Source organism: Propithecus coquereli, unplaced genomic scaffold (assembly GCF_000956105.1).
Source record: "Propithecus coquereli isolate 6110/MARCELLA unplaced genomic scaffold, Pcoq_1.0 Scaffold296, whole genome shotgun sequence".
NCBI lineage: Eukaryota > Metazoa > Chordata > Mammalia > Primates > Indriidae > Propithecus > Propithecus coquereli.
Genome location: NW_012148574.1, coordinates 2,288,085 through 2,302,366, shown reverse-complemented (window position 1 = coordinate 2,302,366; position 14,282 = coordinate 2,288,085). Strand labels below are relative to the sequence as shown.

General features: G+C 53.8%; 1 protein-coding gene across 2 annotated transcripts in view; it reads left to right on the top strand.

Annotated features, from left to right (window-relative positions):
• The first annotated feature begins 3,130 nt into the window (after nucleotides 1-3,130).
• Nucleotides 3,131-14,282, top strand: part of MBP (myelin basic protein) — a 115,707-nt gene continuing 104,555 nt past the window's right edge. The window contains exon 1 of one of the 2 annotated variants that reach the window (XM_012648881.1): nucleotides 3,131-4,007. The gene's annotated coding sequence lies outside the window, so the exon portion shown is untranslated. Of the gene's footprint in view, nucleotides 4,008-4,578; nucleotides 4,641-14,282 lie in introns of those variants that run through there. The other variant, XM_012648882.1, reaches the window with a different exon arrangement.

Here is a 14,282-nt window from a genome sequence, read left to right as displayed (position 1 = left end):
TGACAAGACGTGTGGACAAGTTAGAGACGTGGGAACGCGCAGGATCTGGGACGATTCCCAGAGTGGGGGCTGGAGCCCTGGGTGGCCAGTGAGGCCGTTGCTGGGGATGGCGAGAACTGTGGCTCGGAGCAGGCTGAGAGGCAGGGGCAGCACGGACAGACCCCTTCCTGCCTGTTGGACGTCGCTCCTCAGCGAATCGCCGTGTCAGACCTGGGATACGGTGTCTCAGGGAAACCTAACGTCAAAAATAAAACCTGGAGTAGCTTTTCCTCATGTGAATCTGACCATAGATGATGCTACCACAGAGATAAAGTCACTGATTGTACAATATAATCCATGCTCAATGAGGCTGTATGTTAATATACATTTATTTTAGGAACCTGTGGTATATACCCTTCTGCAAATACAGAAGCAAATGCTATTTTCCTAACCAAAATGAATCTCTGAAATTTATGTTTTTGGTTGCCATAAGAACATTTATACGTAAATGTCCAACCCCGGAAACAGTGATAGAGGAACACAGAATAACTGAACGACACTCCGGCATCTTTCACTTGCACCGGTTAGTACCACGTACTTGAAGAGGTAACGTAGTTATGAGCCAAACAGAGCGTTCACCTCAGTAAAAACTACTGGGATTCATTTATCTTCCACAGTTTAGCCAAAAGCTTTAAATACGAAGTATTTAAATAATTAATTTTGAATAAGTGAGTGAATGAAGGAATGAGACGCTTGACCAATCAGATTGTCAGGTAATAAAATATTTTTTTCTGGAAATGGAGTCTGTGTTATTCACAAGGGGTGTAAGAACGAAAGGATGGGCAGTGGCGTCTACCCTCGAGGCTTCTGTGGGCCCATCCTTCTGCTTGTCACTCTAACCAACTCTTCCACATCCTGTGACGCATAACAAACTGTCCCCAACTTAGTGGACCAAAGCAGCAGCCATTTAGTTACACTCCCAGATTCCACGGGCCAGGAACTGGGAAAGCACCCAGGGTGGGTGGCTCATTTCTGCCCCGGCTGTCTGGAGCTCACCTGCACGACTCAAAGGCTAAGGTGACTCAAAGGCAGTCTCCTCTGGACGCTTGCTCACGCTCACAGCTGGAGGTTGACGCTGGTTGTCACGAGCATCTCTCCTGGACTGTCGGCAAGGATGTGAGCACGTGGCTGCTCCGTGGGTCTGCCTGGACCGCCTCAGAGCACGGCGGCCGCTCCCAAGAGCAAATGGCCCAAGAGAGAAAAGTGTCCATTCCTGGCATTGTTACGGTCCTGGCTCAGAAGTCCAGAGCCTGCCCCACTGGTGGAGGCCAGTGTTCACCAATGTTCACCTCGTTCCAGCGGAGGGAACAGAGACTCCACTTCTCCAGAGCATCAGTGTCCACTAAGTCACATGGGAGCAAGGCCACGTGGGACTGGAGATAGTGCCAGCGCAAAATAAACTGGCCACACTAGCTCCATCTAAAGTGTCTACGAGTGCACGCAGATGAGCCCTGAGAATTTAAGAGGCTTATTGGAAAGCACGCCAAGCATCGCTGGGACCTCACTGGGAAGTACGGACATTCTAACAGAGCCCAGAACGGTGGCCAACTCCACAGGGGGACTGCGCGTTGAACGCACACGGGTTCTATATAGTGCCAATACAGTGCTATGGCTCATTGAGAGTGACTTTCATCTCTATGGACAGCTGTGTGCTTTTATTTTTATTAATAAAATTAAAGAAAAATATTATATATGTATAGTTTATGCCTTGTAAAAGTTGACGAAAATATAATACCAACAAACTGATGGTAGGAAAATGTATGAAGGATTTTTTGCTTTTCCCCACATCACCAGAGTCCTACGTATCTCCTTTTCTTCTTTTTTTTCTTGGTGTTTCATCCAGGGATGAAGTGACAAGAGGCCTTTTGTGAGTGTGTGAATGTGTGTGTGTGTGTGTGTGTGTGTGTGTGTGTGTGTGTAGTTGTGTTTGACGGCTCCCAAATGGTTCCCTGTTCACATAATTTTTTTTTTTATGTTGTACTTTCTCAATTCGCTCACCTAATTTTCTTGCATCCAGTGACGTAGCAGAGTCTACCCAGTTCCTAACCGGAATTTATGGTCAGGCAATGAACCCCCGATCACATACAGGTGGATCATCTGCTATGTGACTATCGCCAGCAAATTGTTAATTACAGAGCAGGGATGAAAGTAAAGTTTAATCCTCTTCTAGGCAAATATAACAACAAGGACAAATCTCTTGAAAAGCCAAATAAACTCAAAATGCATGTAGTCCTAAGTCTATTGGAAATTATATAGATTAATTTACTCCCTTTAGCTTGGGTACTTTGGAGTTTAACTCAACAGAAATTTATTGAGTGTATATCATGCACAAAACAGTTTGCTATTTGCTGCAACGTGAGACACTGAACAGGTCAAGACTCCTGCCCTCCACTTCCCCGACAGACAGAGGTAACTGCAACGTGATTTTCTCAGAAAATCAAAGGCACAAATGAGGCTTTGATCATTCACCTGTCAAAAGATGCCTTTCAATCTCATTCAGCAAGACAGATCTTTGTCACTTTGACACAGGCTGCATGGACGTCATTATGTCGAAGTTTGACCCTCTAAGGTAAGGTACCAGCCTCTGCCTCCTCTGTCTGCTGTCCTCGATCCTGGGTCCCGTCCTAACCAGGAGGGAGGGGATGGTCTCTAAGCCTGGACCTTTTAAATGTTGATGAATTGTTTTACTAAATAATATTACTCATGTAGGTTTTCTTTGAAGTGTCCATGAATTTTTAAAACTATGTGGCTACCCACCTGCACGGGTATTCTATCCCCAACAAAACACGCACGGTGCAATTTTATAAAGACTTTAAAAAGACTTAACTGGAGCTTGTCGAGCCTGACATTTACGGAGGTGAGTCCTGGCAGATGTAACGTTTCGGTAAACCACTGAAAATCTAGCAGAAGTAGAAGAAAGCAGAATGACACGTGCCGCTGTGTTCAGGGTGCTGGAGTGACTCCCCAAAGCCACGTGTCCCCTCTGTGTGAAGTCACCCCGAGATGAGGCAGGGAGACATTCCCAGGGAGGAGCTGTTCTGATGCTCAAATGGGCATTGGAAATGGGGCCTGGTGGTCCAGCTTCCCAGGGCCTGGGCTTTAAGAGTGACTTGGGTCTGGGGACCGGGGGCACCCTGGTCAGGCGTCACTGCCTGTGCCCCTGAGTGTTAGCCCAGCTCCCTCACACCCGCCCTGTTTATCCCGTACTTAAGGTAGGTGTGAAGTCGGGGGGGAAATCGGGGGACAAACTTTATCTTTGGCGCACTGGGCACCCTCTATCTACCCGTCCTCACCCCCAACCTCAAGTTCGCAGACCCTCAAGTTCTCCGCTCCCGACCATCTTTTCTGAGGAAAAGACTAGATTAAGTGTTTTATATTCTTCTGTAAGTATTTGCCTTTGGATCACCAGCACTTGAACTCAGTTGCTAAATCCTGGGGGTCTTTGTGGGAGGCTGGTTTGGGCAGGCAGCCTGGAACCCACACTGCGGGTGGCCCAGGGGCAGGAGCGGACTGAGTCTTCCCTTCCACCTTGTGTGGGTCCCCTGCCTCCTGTCCCATCAGACCCATTTCTGACTGGGGACTTAGGTCCGGAAGAACACCAGGGTCCCCTCCAGCATGTCTCCCCGACCTCCTACTCTTCCCCCAGCGGGAGGAGGCCCAGAGTTCAGACCCCTCTCCCTGCCGGCTCTGTGCCTGATGCAGAGGGCGGCGCAGACCACCGGCAGGACGGTGCTTCCGTGCGGCCAGGTAGCTTCCTTCCTTCCGCCCGCTGCGGCGCCTTCCCGCAGGCCTCCCTTCCGAGCGCGCGTGCGCTCCGCTCCGCAGCGAGCACCTGTTCGCAGGACTTTGGATCCTACTTCTGGTCCGGGAAGAGGAGGCCGGACCTCGGGAGGACTGGCCTGGAGTTGGACCCTCCGCACCCAGACACTGACCTGTGCCAAGTGCGTCCGCCGGACCGCCAGCGAGGGGTGAGGACAGGCATGAACCGGAGTGGGCGGTGTGCATGCGGGCCGGTCGCGTGAGAGTGGGCCTCAGTCGCGCGTGCTGTGCAACGGGCCTGGAGGAGACGCCGTCTCGGATCCCTCCGGCGAGGTCGAGAGCCAGGTCGGGGCAGGGTCAGAGGCCAAATCACGAGGGAAGGTTCCACAAGCCGCAACTTAGATCCCAGTTCCGCAGCGGGCGAAGCTCCGGCCCCGCCCCCGAGGGCTGACCGTGCGCGCGGGTCCCCCGATCCGCGTGGGCAGAGCCGCCCCCAGGTCCTCTGGCTCCCTGCGGCGCGGGGCGGGCGCCCAGGCGGGGCGGGCTGCCTGCAGCCAGCGGCGTCTACCTGGCTGGCCGGCGGCCCGGGAGGCGGGGCGGGGAGCGGCGTGCGCGCCCGTCCCTCGGAGCAGCGCCGTCAGTCAGCGCCGCCGCGCGCCAGCGAGGACGAGCCTCCGGCCCCGGCGGCCCCAGTTTCCCGACCCCGGAAGGCGGCGCCGGCGGCACAGGGCCCCTGCGCTGCCCGCGCTTGGCGCAGGGAGCAGCCCCCCGGGCCCGGGCGTGGGAACGCGGCCTGGGACCCCGCCGTGCCCCTCGGCCTCGGAGCAGCGAGCACAGCGCGGGTAGGTGATCCTCTCCGGGGACGGGCGGGGCGGCTCTGGCGCCTTTGTCTCCGCGCCCCTCTGAGCCGGGACCGCGGAGACCTGGGCGGGACGGCTCGGGCGGGGGGTGGGTACCCGGGGACTGGAGCGAGGCTGGGGGCGGGCGCGGCCCCCGCGTCCGGACTCCGGGTGCCTTTCCCGGCCGGGAACGCGCGGGGCTCACCTGGTCACCGGCGCAGGTGGCAGCTCGGGGCCTCCCAGACCTGACACTACGTCCCTACCCAGCTCCTACCCGCGAGGGGGTGGGCGCGGGTGCAGACGCCGGCCCGCAGCGGCGGGGACTGGAGCCTCACAGGTTTCCAGGGGTGGCCTCCGCCCAAACCTGGCGGCCGCGGGTGGCTCCAACAGCGTCCGGCCCTGGGGGTGGGGTAAAGTTCAGAGGTGGGAGGTGACAGCGGTCAACAGAGGTCGCTCTGGGCCGGGCGGGTGCGGAGACTGCTGGTGGGAGCGGAAGGGCCGGCGGGCGGGGTGGGGGGTCCGTCCGGCTGAAAGAGCCCCCTAATTACGCACCTGGGGCCAAGTGGACGATCGCGCCCCGCCCCTCCCCCAGGGCGAAGCAGTTTCCCTTTGAGCAACCAGGGCGGCTACCGCGAGTCCGTCCCGGCTTCCGCCTTCGCGGGGCCTGCCTGCCGTTCCTCTGCCGGGCGCGCGAGCATCCCACCTGAGCCCACCTGCGGCCACCTGAGCGCACCTGAGCCCACCTAAGCCCACCTGCGGCCACCTGCCTGCCGTGGTGCCCGTGCCGCGAGCTGTGGCCCTCATTGCTCCGCTCTGCCCCGCCCCCCCCGGGCGCGACTCCCCGTCCTGGGCCGGATGCGCCCGTTTCTGTGACACCCCCCCCAGTCGGCTTGCGTGACTGTTGCGGTCACTCTAGGTGTTCTGGGGTGCTCGTGGCAGCGCCTTGCTTCAGCTACTGTAGCCCCTGTTTGGAGGGTGGAGAGGGGTTTGGGAGAAGGTTCCGGTTTCTTGGGGATCCGAGTGAGACTCTGGCAGGAAAGAGGCATAAGCTGGCTCCTTCCTCCCTTTTCTGATTGCAGCGATGTGAGAATCAGCAGCACGTGTTTGGTGTGGCCGGTGGGCGGCAGGTGCTGGGCTTGCTGGGAAGCGCTGGGAGGGTGGTAGACGGTGTTCAGGGAGCCAGACCTCTGCCTGTCTGGCCACAGGACTCCGGAGGAGAAAGAGGTTTTCAGAGGCAGGAAACTTTAGGGGGCACCCAAAGGAGACCTGTGTGCGCTGGACATTTTACCTCCTCAAGGCCAGGGAGACACTTTCCGGTTGTTCCCTTTGGGTTCGGGGGCCCCCCTTGATTCGGGGTTGGCCTTGCCGGGGGGCTTCTTGGGGCCCTTGCCGTTGTTGGGGGGTTGCTTGGGGGGTTGGGTTTTGGGGTTGCCCCCGGCTTGCTTGGACCGGGGCGGGCCTTTGGGGGGGGGGGGGCGGGGCTTGTAGGAGGCCCCCCTGCCTGGCGGTGCGTGTTTCCACGGCCAGGGCAAAGAGCACAGCAGCAGATTTTTTTTTAAGTGGAGTAAACAGAAACCTGAGGAGGAAGAATCCCTTTAAAGATTATTGTGAATATTGGTACAGTAACTCCCAAGGATTTAACTGTTCTGAATTGACCACCTGTATTAACTCAGGGTTAAACAAAAGCTATTCGGTTTAAATCTGCTTTGAAAATCCTTCTAAAGAACCACAGTTCTGCCCAGACATAAGGAAGAGTGAGGTGAGATGCTGTGTGAGACCTGGTGTGTGTTGCCGTCGGCGACGTCGGAGACCAGCTCTCACAGCCCCTCGCTGGTGGCGCTGAGTGTGCATTGATCAGGGCGCCCACTGACCGCTGAAAAAGAAGAGACCAGTCTTTCTATTTTTGCCTGATTTTTAAATGTGCATCGAAGGTTATTTTGTTTGACTTTAGTTTCTCTCTACATTCCTTAAAAATAGACACACTTAAGGTTAAAGCTGCCTGCGTGCCTTTTCTATTACCGGGGGCATTTATTGACCCCTTGCAAACCGCCAGGCTCTCCTCTCAGAGCCATTTGTCACCTCACATAATGTCATAGCTGCCCAGGATGCTCTCATTTGATGTCACTGTCCTATTCATAGCCTCATTTTTTACTGATGAGGAAACAAGTCCCCGAGAGGCTAAGTTACCCCAAGGGCACACAACTGGGAAGAGGCAGGGTTCAGTCTGGGCGTCTGCCACCAGCTCCTGCTTGCTGCCTGGCGCGGCCCTGGTGGATAGGACAGCGTGCGAAGGTGCCCTTCACTTCTCTTCCATTTTCGATCCCACCGTGAGTGAGTGGTCTGCACCCACAGTTGTCAGTGGTTGAGGTTTGAGGGAGATGCCCAACAAAGCGTGCTTCCTTTCCAGAATGACACGACCCTAAGGGTACTGTCATCTGCCTTTGCTTGTATCATCCTCTCCTTAACTTTCTCGGCTGTCAGTAAAGAAGAAAAGATTGTATTCTAATTACTCTTCGTATGATTTTGAATAAATAGTCATTGGACACTTCTACTGGTCTGCTGAAGCCCCTGAAGGAGCCCCCAGAGCTGCACCTCAGGGAGAGCAGACGTATCAGAGCCCCTGGCGCCTGCCAGGCTGGAGTGCCAGATGAGCAGCTGGAACATTCTCCGGAGCAGATTTTAAATCTCTGTAAATCTGTAGTGTGCAGGCTTCCAGCAGAGAAGCAGAAGCAGTGGGAGATGTGTGTTAGGGATTTATTGAGGAAAGGCAGATGTCCCTAAGGCAGGCCGGCCCGAGGGCGGCTGGAACGCTCGGGCGGGCACGGAAGCTGTGGTCCGCAGGTGCAGCCTCCTCACGCCGTGCCCAGCGGCAACTACAGGCGCGTGTTCCGAAGCTGTTAAAATGTCCCAGACTCGATAATTGTTAAAATGCAAAAATGCAGATCTGAATGTTCTTTTGTTGTGGGCTTCGTGAACAACACTGGGTAGGTCTGCGGCACTGTTATGAAAAATAGGTGGATGTCTAAGAGGATAAACAGGCTTATGTGAGGTTGGTATCTGGAATATTCCAAAGTTCCAAAATTCAGTGATGTAGACACCCAAGAGTAAAACAGGGTTCTGAACAGGCTCTATAGTCTAGAGAGAAAACCCAGGGGGACTAATAAAATGTGAAAAGAACTTCAACCATTGGTAATGAGGGAATTAAAAATTAAAACAGCAATAAGATACTTTGTCCCAGTCATCAGGCTGGTAAGAAATTTAAATTCTGACTATACCAAATATTGGAGAAGACAGAGGGAAATGAGAGCTCATGTTATTGCAAGGAGGAGTATAAACAGGAGCAGACCCTTCAGAGAATCATCTAGAAGAGCTGAAGATGGATGCACCCTGAGACCTGACAGTTTTACTTCCACATCTGTCCTCCAGGGACAAGCCGCTCTGTGTGCACAGGACACACACACTGTGTGTGAAGCAATCTTTTAGAATTTAGTTTTGAGATAATCATATATGCACACGCAACTGTAAGAAAAGCACACAGAGCTCTCATATGCCCTTCACCTAGTTACCCCAGCGATAGCATCGTACAAAACTCTGGTGTGACATCGCAACCAGGAAGTGAGCCTGGACACAGTCCATTGACTCGTTCAGGTTGCAGATTTCACCAGCTTACATGCACTCGTTTTAAATGTGTGTGTGTGTTTAGCTCCATGTAATTCTATCACCTGTGTAGAATCGTGTGACCACCAACACATCAAGGACAGGACAGTCTCATCCCAGGAGCCTCTGCTCCCCTCCCCAAACTCCGGCAACCACTCATCTGCTCCCCGTTTCCTGCAATTCCATCCTTTCAAGAATGCTGTAGAAATGGAACCATACAATAGGTAACTTTCGAGACTGGCATTTTTTTCTCTGGAATAAATGCCCGGAGTGCGGCTGCTGAGTTGTATGGTAAGTGCGTGCCCACGCACCATGTCCGTACCCCCCTCTGCCCACAGCCCCCGGTGTCCTCGTCCCCATGTCCACGTCCCACTTTCAGGGGTGCCCCAGGAAAGGGGGGTCAAGCAGGTGGAGGTGAGCAAAAACAATAGCTGATTTATTTTTATATTAACTCACTCTCTTTATGAGTGAAGGGATTAACGTTCAGCTCACCAATTTTCCAAGAGACAAAAAGGAAAACGAAGTTTTATTCATTGTAAGTGATTAACCAAATTACACATTCGGTGTTATATTAGAGACTTACATACAAAATTTATAAACAGGCGAGTAACACAGGGGAGAGAGAAATGGAAAGAAAGGGCCCGGAGGCAGGGGCGGGGCAGGCGGGGCTTGGGGAGCTGGAGAAAGGGGGTTTCCTCGGGGCCTGGGAGACACCCCCACCTCGCCCTCCACCCCAGGATCCTGCTCATGGGAATTAGTCTGTTTTCCTCTTTTAGAATCAAAACCCGACACATCAGCCTGTGTGGGTACAGCTAAGCAGAGCTGAGAGGGAACTTGAGAGAGCTAAACGCTCTTGGGGTAGAAAAGAGGAAAGGTCTCTAATCAGCAATCTAAGTTCCAACTCGAGAGTAAAAACGAATAATCAAATCTATCCAAAGGAAGCAGAAAGAAGAAAACAAAAGGAGCAGAAATCAATGCAACTGAAAATAGGAAAGCAGTAGAGAAAAATGAATGAAACAAGATGATTCTTCGAAAACAAATCAAAGCAACAGGACAGCTTGTTTTTAAAGGAAAGACGTAGCTATGGACACGTTCAGCATTTTCGAGTGCACGAACACAGAGGCATTTCTTTCAGGGGTGACGGGACCCGCCACGGCAGACGTGACCGTGACAAGGCGTGAGTGCGGGCCCCGTGACAGAGGGAGCCGCCACTTCCCTCCAGGAAATCGGTTTCTAGGGCCTCTTGGTTATTTTTCTTGAGGATGCGATGCTTCTCCTTGGTATGAATTATAAGTGGCAAAATTCAGAAACAGGCAAAATAACAATTCAGGAAGTTTTGTTAAATGAACTGGCTTTACCAGCACATCAGGTTTGACTTACGCTGTAATTGAGGCCTGGATTTGGTTTTTATCTCGCAGTTTTAAAGCTCTCTAGAAACTAGTGACCGGGTTGACTTTCCCTTTGAAAGGAGAGCTGAACTCGATGTCGTTTATACCTGAGATTTTATTTTGGTCAGTGGCCCACACACAGTCCTGACGGCCCGCCGGGAAATGCTGACTGCTTTGCAGCCCGAGCGCAGTCGGCTCGGCCCGGGCCGGCACGGCCCACACGCCAGGCTCGGCGCGGACGAGCGCGCAACGGCCGGGCTCGGGCTCACGGCAGACAGGGCTGAGGTGCCTCGGGTTTGATTCTTGTCAAGGAGGGTGATGAGCCTGAAAGTACGTGCAAAGGAATGGCGAGTGTCGGTCCAGGGGCTGTGCGTCCACCTGTCATTCCTCGATGGCCTTGTCCGCTGTGGGACGGCAGCACTACAGGGTCGCAGCCCTGCCTTTTGGGGTGTCCGGTGACAAGGGATCCCCCCGGAGAGCCCTGTCCACCTCACAGCCCTGCAGGCAGGAGCGAGAGCCCCGTGCCGGGGAGGGACGGCGCTCAGGGGACTCCCCCATGGACATCACGCAGAGCCGCTAGGCCGAGTACAGGCTGACCGCCAGCCGCACAGAGGGAGGGAAACGCTCCCACTCAGACGGACTGTTTTTCACACGGAGTCTGATCAGGAACCCTAAATCCCGAGAGGTCAGCACACACAGAAAACAAAACAGAACCTACCTGGGGCAGTTTGAGTTCCTAGCAGGGATGGAACAGGCCTGGTGGCTGGGCACCCACGTCCCAGGCAAAGCACCTGTGGTGCCAGCAGGCCCTGGCTGTCCTGTCTTCTCACCGGGGCAGGGGACGAGCTGGCTCCTGGGTTTCTCGTTGGGGGGTCTCCAGCCACCTGCACACGTTTACTGGGAATTCATGTTAACGCTGAGCCCTAGGCCCCGCCTCCGGCAGGCCACACCGCAGTCTGGGGGTTTGGGCCCAGGAATCTGGATTTTAATGAGCTCCTGGTAAAGCCGGGGCTGCTGCTCTAAGTGAGGGAAGGAAACAGTTGTGAGTGGCCGCTCGTGTCTGGTTTCCACAGCTCGTCAGAACCACACAGAGACTCACAAACATGTGCTTCAGTACGATCAGGACATTGTTTACTTTTCACGGATAAACCAGATTTGCATGAGAAAGAGTGACCCATTAATTAAAATAAGGTTTTACGTCGACAATATATTTTTATCTGTGTCATGTATTTTTGATACTTGCTTTGCATTGAGAGAGTAACATTGTATTCCCTGCCTGCGAGTGCTACTGTGTCTGCTGAGGGATGTTTACTGTCACTCGTGTTCCTCGTCTGGTTTCTTGCGTAGTGGAAACCGAACATGTTTGCCAAACGTGCAGCCAAAGCAGAGATCACAGACCCACGCTGCAGGCCTCCCGCGTAGAGCGAGCGCGTGATTACCTGTGAAAGGTTCGTTGGCCGTCACGTTGCGCGGGTTCTCTGCTGCACATTTCAGGGCACAGCAAGAGACAGTAGACGTCATTCCTGTCCTTAAAGTGCTTATCGCTTCTGTAGGGAACCTAGAAGTCCACAAATAAGTTTTCCAAGGCAAACTATTACGCTCGGTGCCCTGGAATATGTGCAGACAACATGCCGCGGAATCCCTGACGAAGGACATTGCACCGAGGAGAGGAAGATACGCCGTGAAGTGAGTCCTGTTCCGTGCCCCGGTTCACTTTCCACCTGCCCCCACGCCACCGGCTCCCTGCCATCTCCCAGGTCCTGTCGGGTCTGCTCGGGACTCTTCCTGGAATCCCCAGCTCATTATCGGTGTAGACGGCTGCTTTCTGGAGTTGCTTTCTTGCCTTGTTTCTTGTGTCCTGTCCTGCACAGCATGGTTCACAGGGACGGCCCTCTCCTCCGGTGTCGGCAGCATTCTGTTCACCGATTACGTACTTACGTTCCGGAAAACTGTTCGAATGTGATGTAGTCGCCCTGATATGTACATGTCGTGCATAGTCCTAATATTTGTGGCATAAACAGACAGGTGGACTCTGCTAATTCTAATCGCCATCGCTCGATTGATGCATCGCAACAACCTGAATTTTGCAGAAATCAGGTCTAAATCTGCTCTCCACCAACAGCAGCCAGCTAAGGAACTGGGGCAGGATTGATTCAGCTTACGTTTCTTCAGCTTAAAAGAACAGATAAATTAAATCAGTAATTTAGCAAAATAAGCAAATGTGATTCTCAGATACTTTAGGAGATAGATTTCTCTGTGCGTGTGTGTACATTGCGGGGGGAAGTGTGTTTTGGTTATTTTTCTTGTTCTTTCTGGTGTCTGAAAATGTCATAATCTTGGGATAGCTTGAGACCAAGATTTATGAAGCATAAGTGCCAGCTGCCGTTATCTTCCTGGAAATGTGGAGGGGACAGATTATATTTCAGAAACAGGCAAAATGCATGCGCAGCTCCAATATACCATTTTCCATTGCTGTATGGAAGGTGTCGGGATTTTAAAAGGGAGATGATGATTCTTTACTCCAACATTATTTTTTATGTCAAGACTTATTTTTGAAGAGAGAAGGATTTAAACCAGATATTAAAAGCTAACTTTATTCATCTCAGACGAGGGATTAAAAATTGCTATAAGAAGGGCGGTAGAACATCAAAGTGTATAAACCCCGCAAACAACCTTCCTAAAATGCATGTTTAGGTGAATGTGAGCTGTCATATTGGAAGCCTCATTAGATAATAGTCCTAATATTAAATAAATTAAGTAGATCAGAGGGAGAGATTAGTAGCACTAAAATAAAGTGTGCTGTATGAACCTAAGTTTCAAAGTGACAGTGAAACTTTTTCACCGTCTCTAAAACCGAAACAAAACAGCGACATTTGCTTGTGAAGGTGGAAGAGGTCCCAGCTGGTGTTTTTGTGCAGGTTAACGTGATACAGTCATCTCAGAGACAGCTTCGCTTGTTTGTGCAGCACATGTAGAAAGGAGCTTGGAAACTGACTCTCGGTTCTACCCGCAGGGATTCATCCCTGGCCTCTTCAGGGGGGCTGCGCTTAATCACCACCACGGCCCACGGCAGCTCCGAAGGGCAGTAATTCTGGCCCTCTAAATCCCAACACTTCCCCATCCTCTTCTTAGGTCAACCTACTAGTCATGCTCTTTGAAGTTTTCTGCACTTCGCGGATGCGATGGATTTTGTGACTAATTGTGTACATTTCGTAGCATGCTATGGAGACCCAGAGAAAGCCCAGTAGAAACACTGGCAGAGAGGGAGGGAGGCAGAGGGTGTTCACTCATTCCTCGAAGCAGGCCAGCCTCAGACCCAGTGCCCACAGGGCCTCCAGGAAGAAGAAAGAAAAAGAAAGTGCCAAGGCCTCTCCAGCGTGGGTAGCCCGTCTGCAGGTCACCGGGCAGCGCAGGCCGCAGGCTGCGCAGATGCTGTGGGGACTGACCTGGTTTCCGAAGTGTCTGTTTTCACAGCAGCGGGGCGGAGCTTGCAGGAGGCGGGCGTGTTCTCTGCACTGGGACTTTGGCACCCGCCCCAGAGCTGTGGGTGAATGTTGCCACACCGTCTGCCCCAGGCCGGCAGGGATGAGGGATGGGCGTGCTGAGCACAGAGGTGCTTTTCCTGAACCACAAGCCCTTCTCGCGCCCTGGGGGCAGCCCCGGCCGCCCCGTGGAGGGGCCTACGCTCGGTGGCTGTGGGCACAGCGTGGGGCCTGGGGCTGCCCGGCCGCTGCAGGGTGTCTGTGCGGTGCCTGCTCCTCCCGGTCCACTCGGGATCTGAGGCTGAGGTTTCCAGCCAGTGCGGGGGGAGGGCAGCTGTCCTGCAGTGCAGGTGGCCGTGACTTTCTCTGCCTCACTTCGTCCCTGGCACCCCACTTCTGTGCCAGGCCTGTTCCCTCAGGAGGCTCACCCCTGGGGCTGGGGTGGGGCTAACGGGCACTTCCTCTTGTTTGTTCGGGAGGAACCTGCGTCTCAAGAGGCCTTCAGCCTCCTGGCTCCAAACTCAGCTCTGGTGTGAGGCTGCAGCAGGCGGAGCTCAGTGCTGTGCCCAGGGCCTGAGTCCTCCAGCCTAACCGCGCAGTGTGTGTCCGTGTGCGTGTGGGGGGTGTGCGTGTATGTGTGGTGCATGTGGTGTTGTGTGTGTGTGTGTGTGTGTGTGTGTGTGTGTGTGTGTTGGTATCCTGCCCTCTGCCCTGTCGTTGGCTGTGATCCCGGGCACGGGGCACCTAGTAGACACTCAGATGAATTTTCGCCATTTCTCATCTCAGACTCAGCCTCCAAGTCAGAGACTCGGCTGTCAGCAGCTCGCACAACCCGGAGAGCTGTGCGTAAACCTTGTCAGGAGACTCTGGCTTTGTGACGATGCTCCCAGGTCCCGAGCATGCGGGTCCTCGTACAGACTGCCGGCGGCCGGGCCACAGGAATGCTGCCCCGTGCCCTGGGAAGGACAGCAAAGGAGGCTCGTGGACTGGCCACGGCCACCAGCTGCCAAGGGCGGGGACGAGGCTAGGATTCGTGCTTGCGGTCCCCAAACCCGTCATCGTCCCATTTCGTCACGTGCTCACTCTTTTCAGTAGGCTCTGCGCTGTCCTGGATGTGA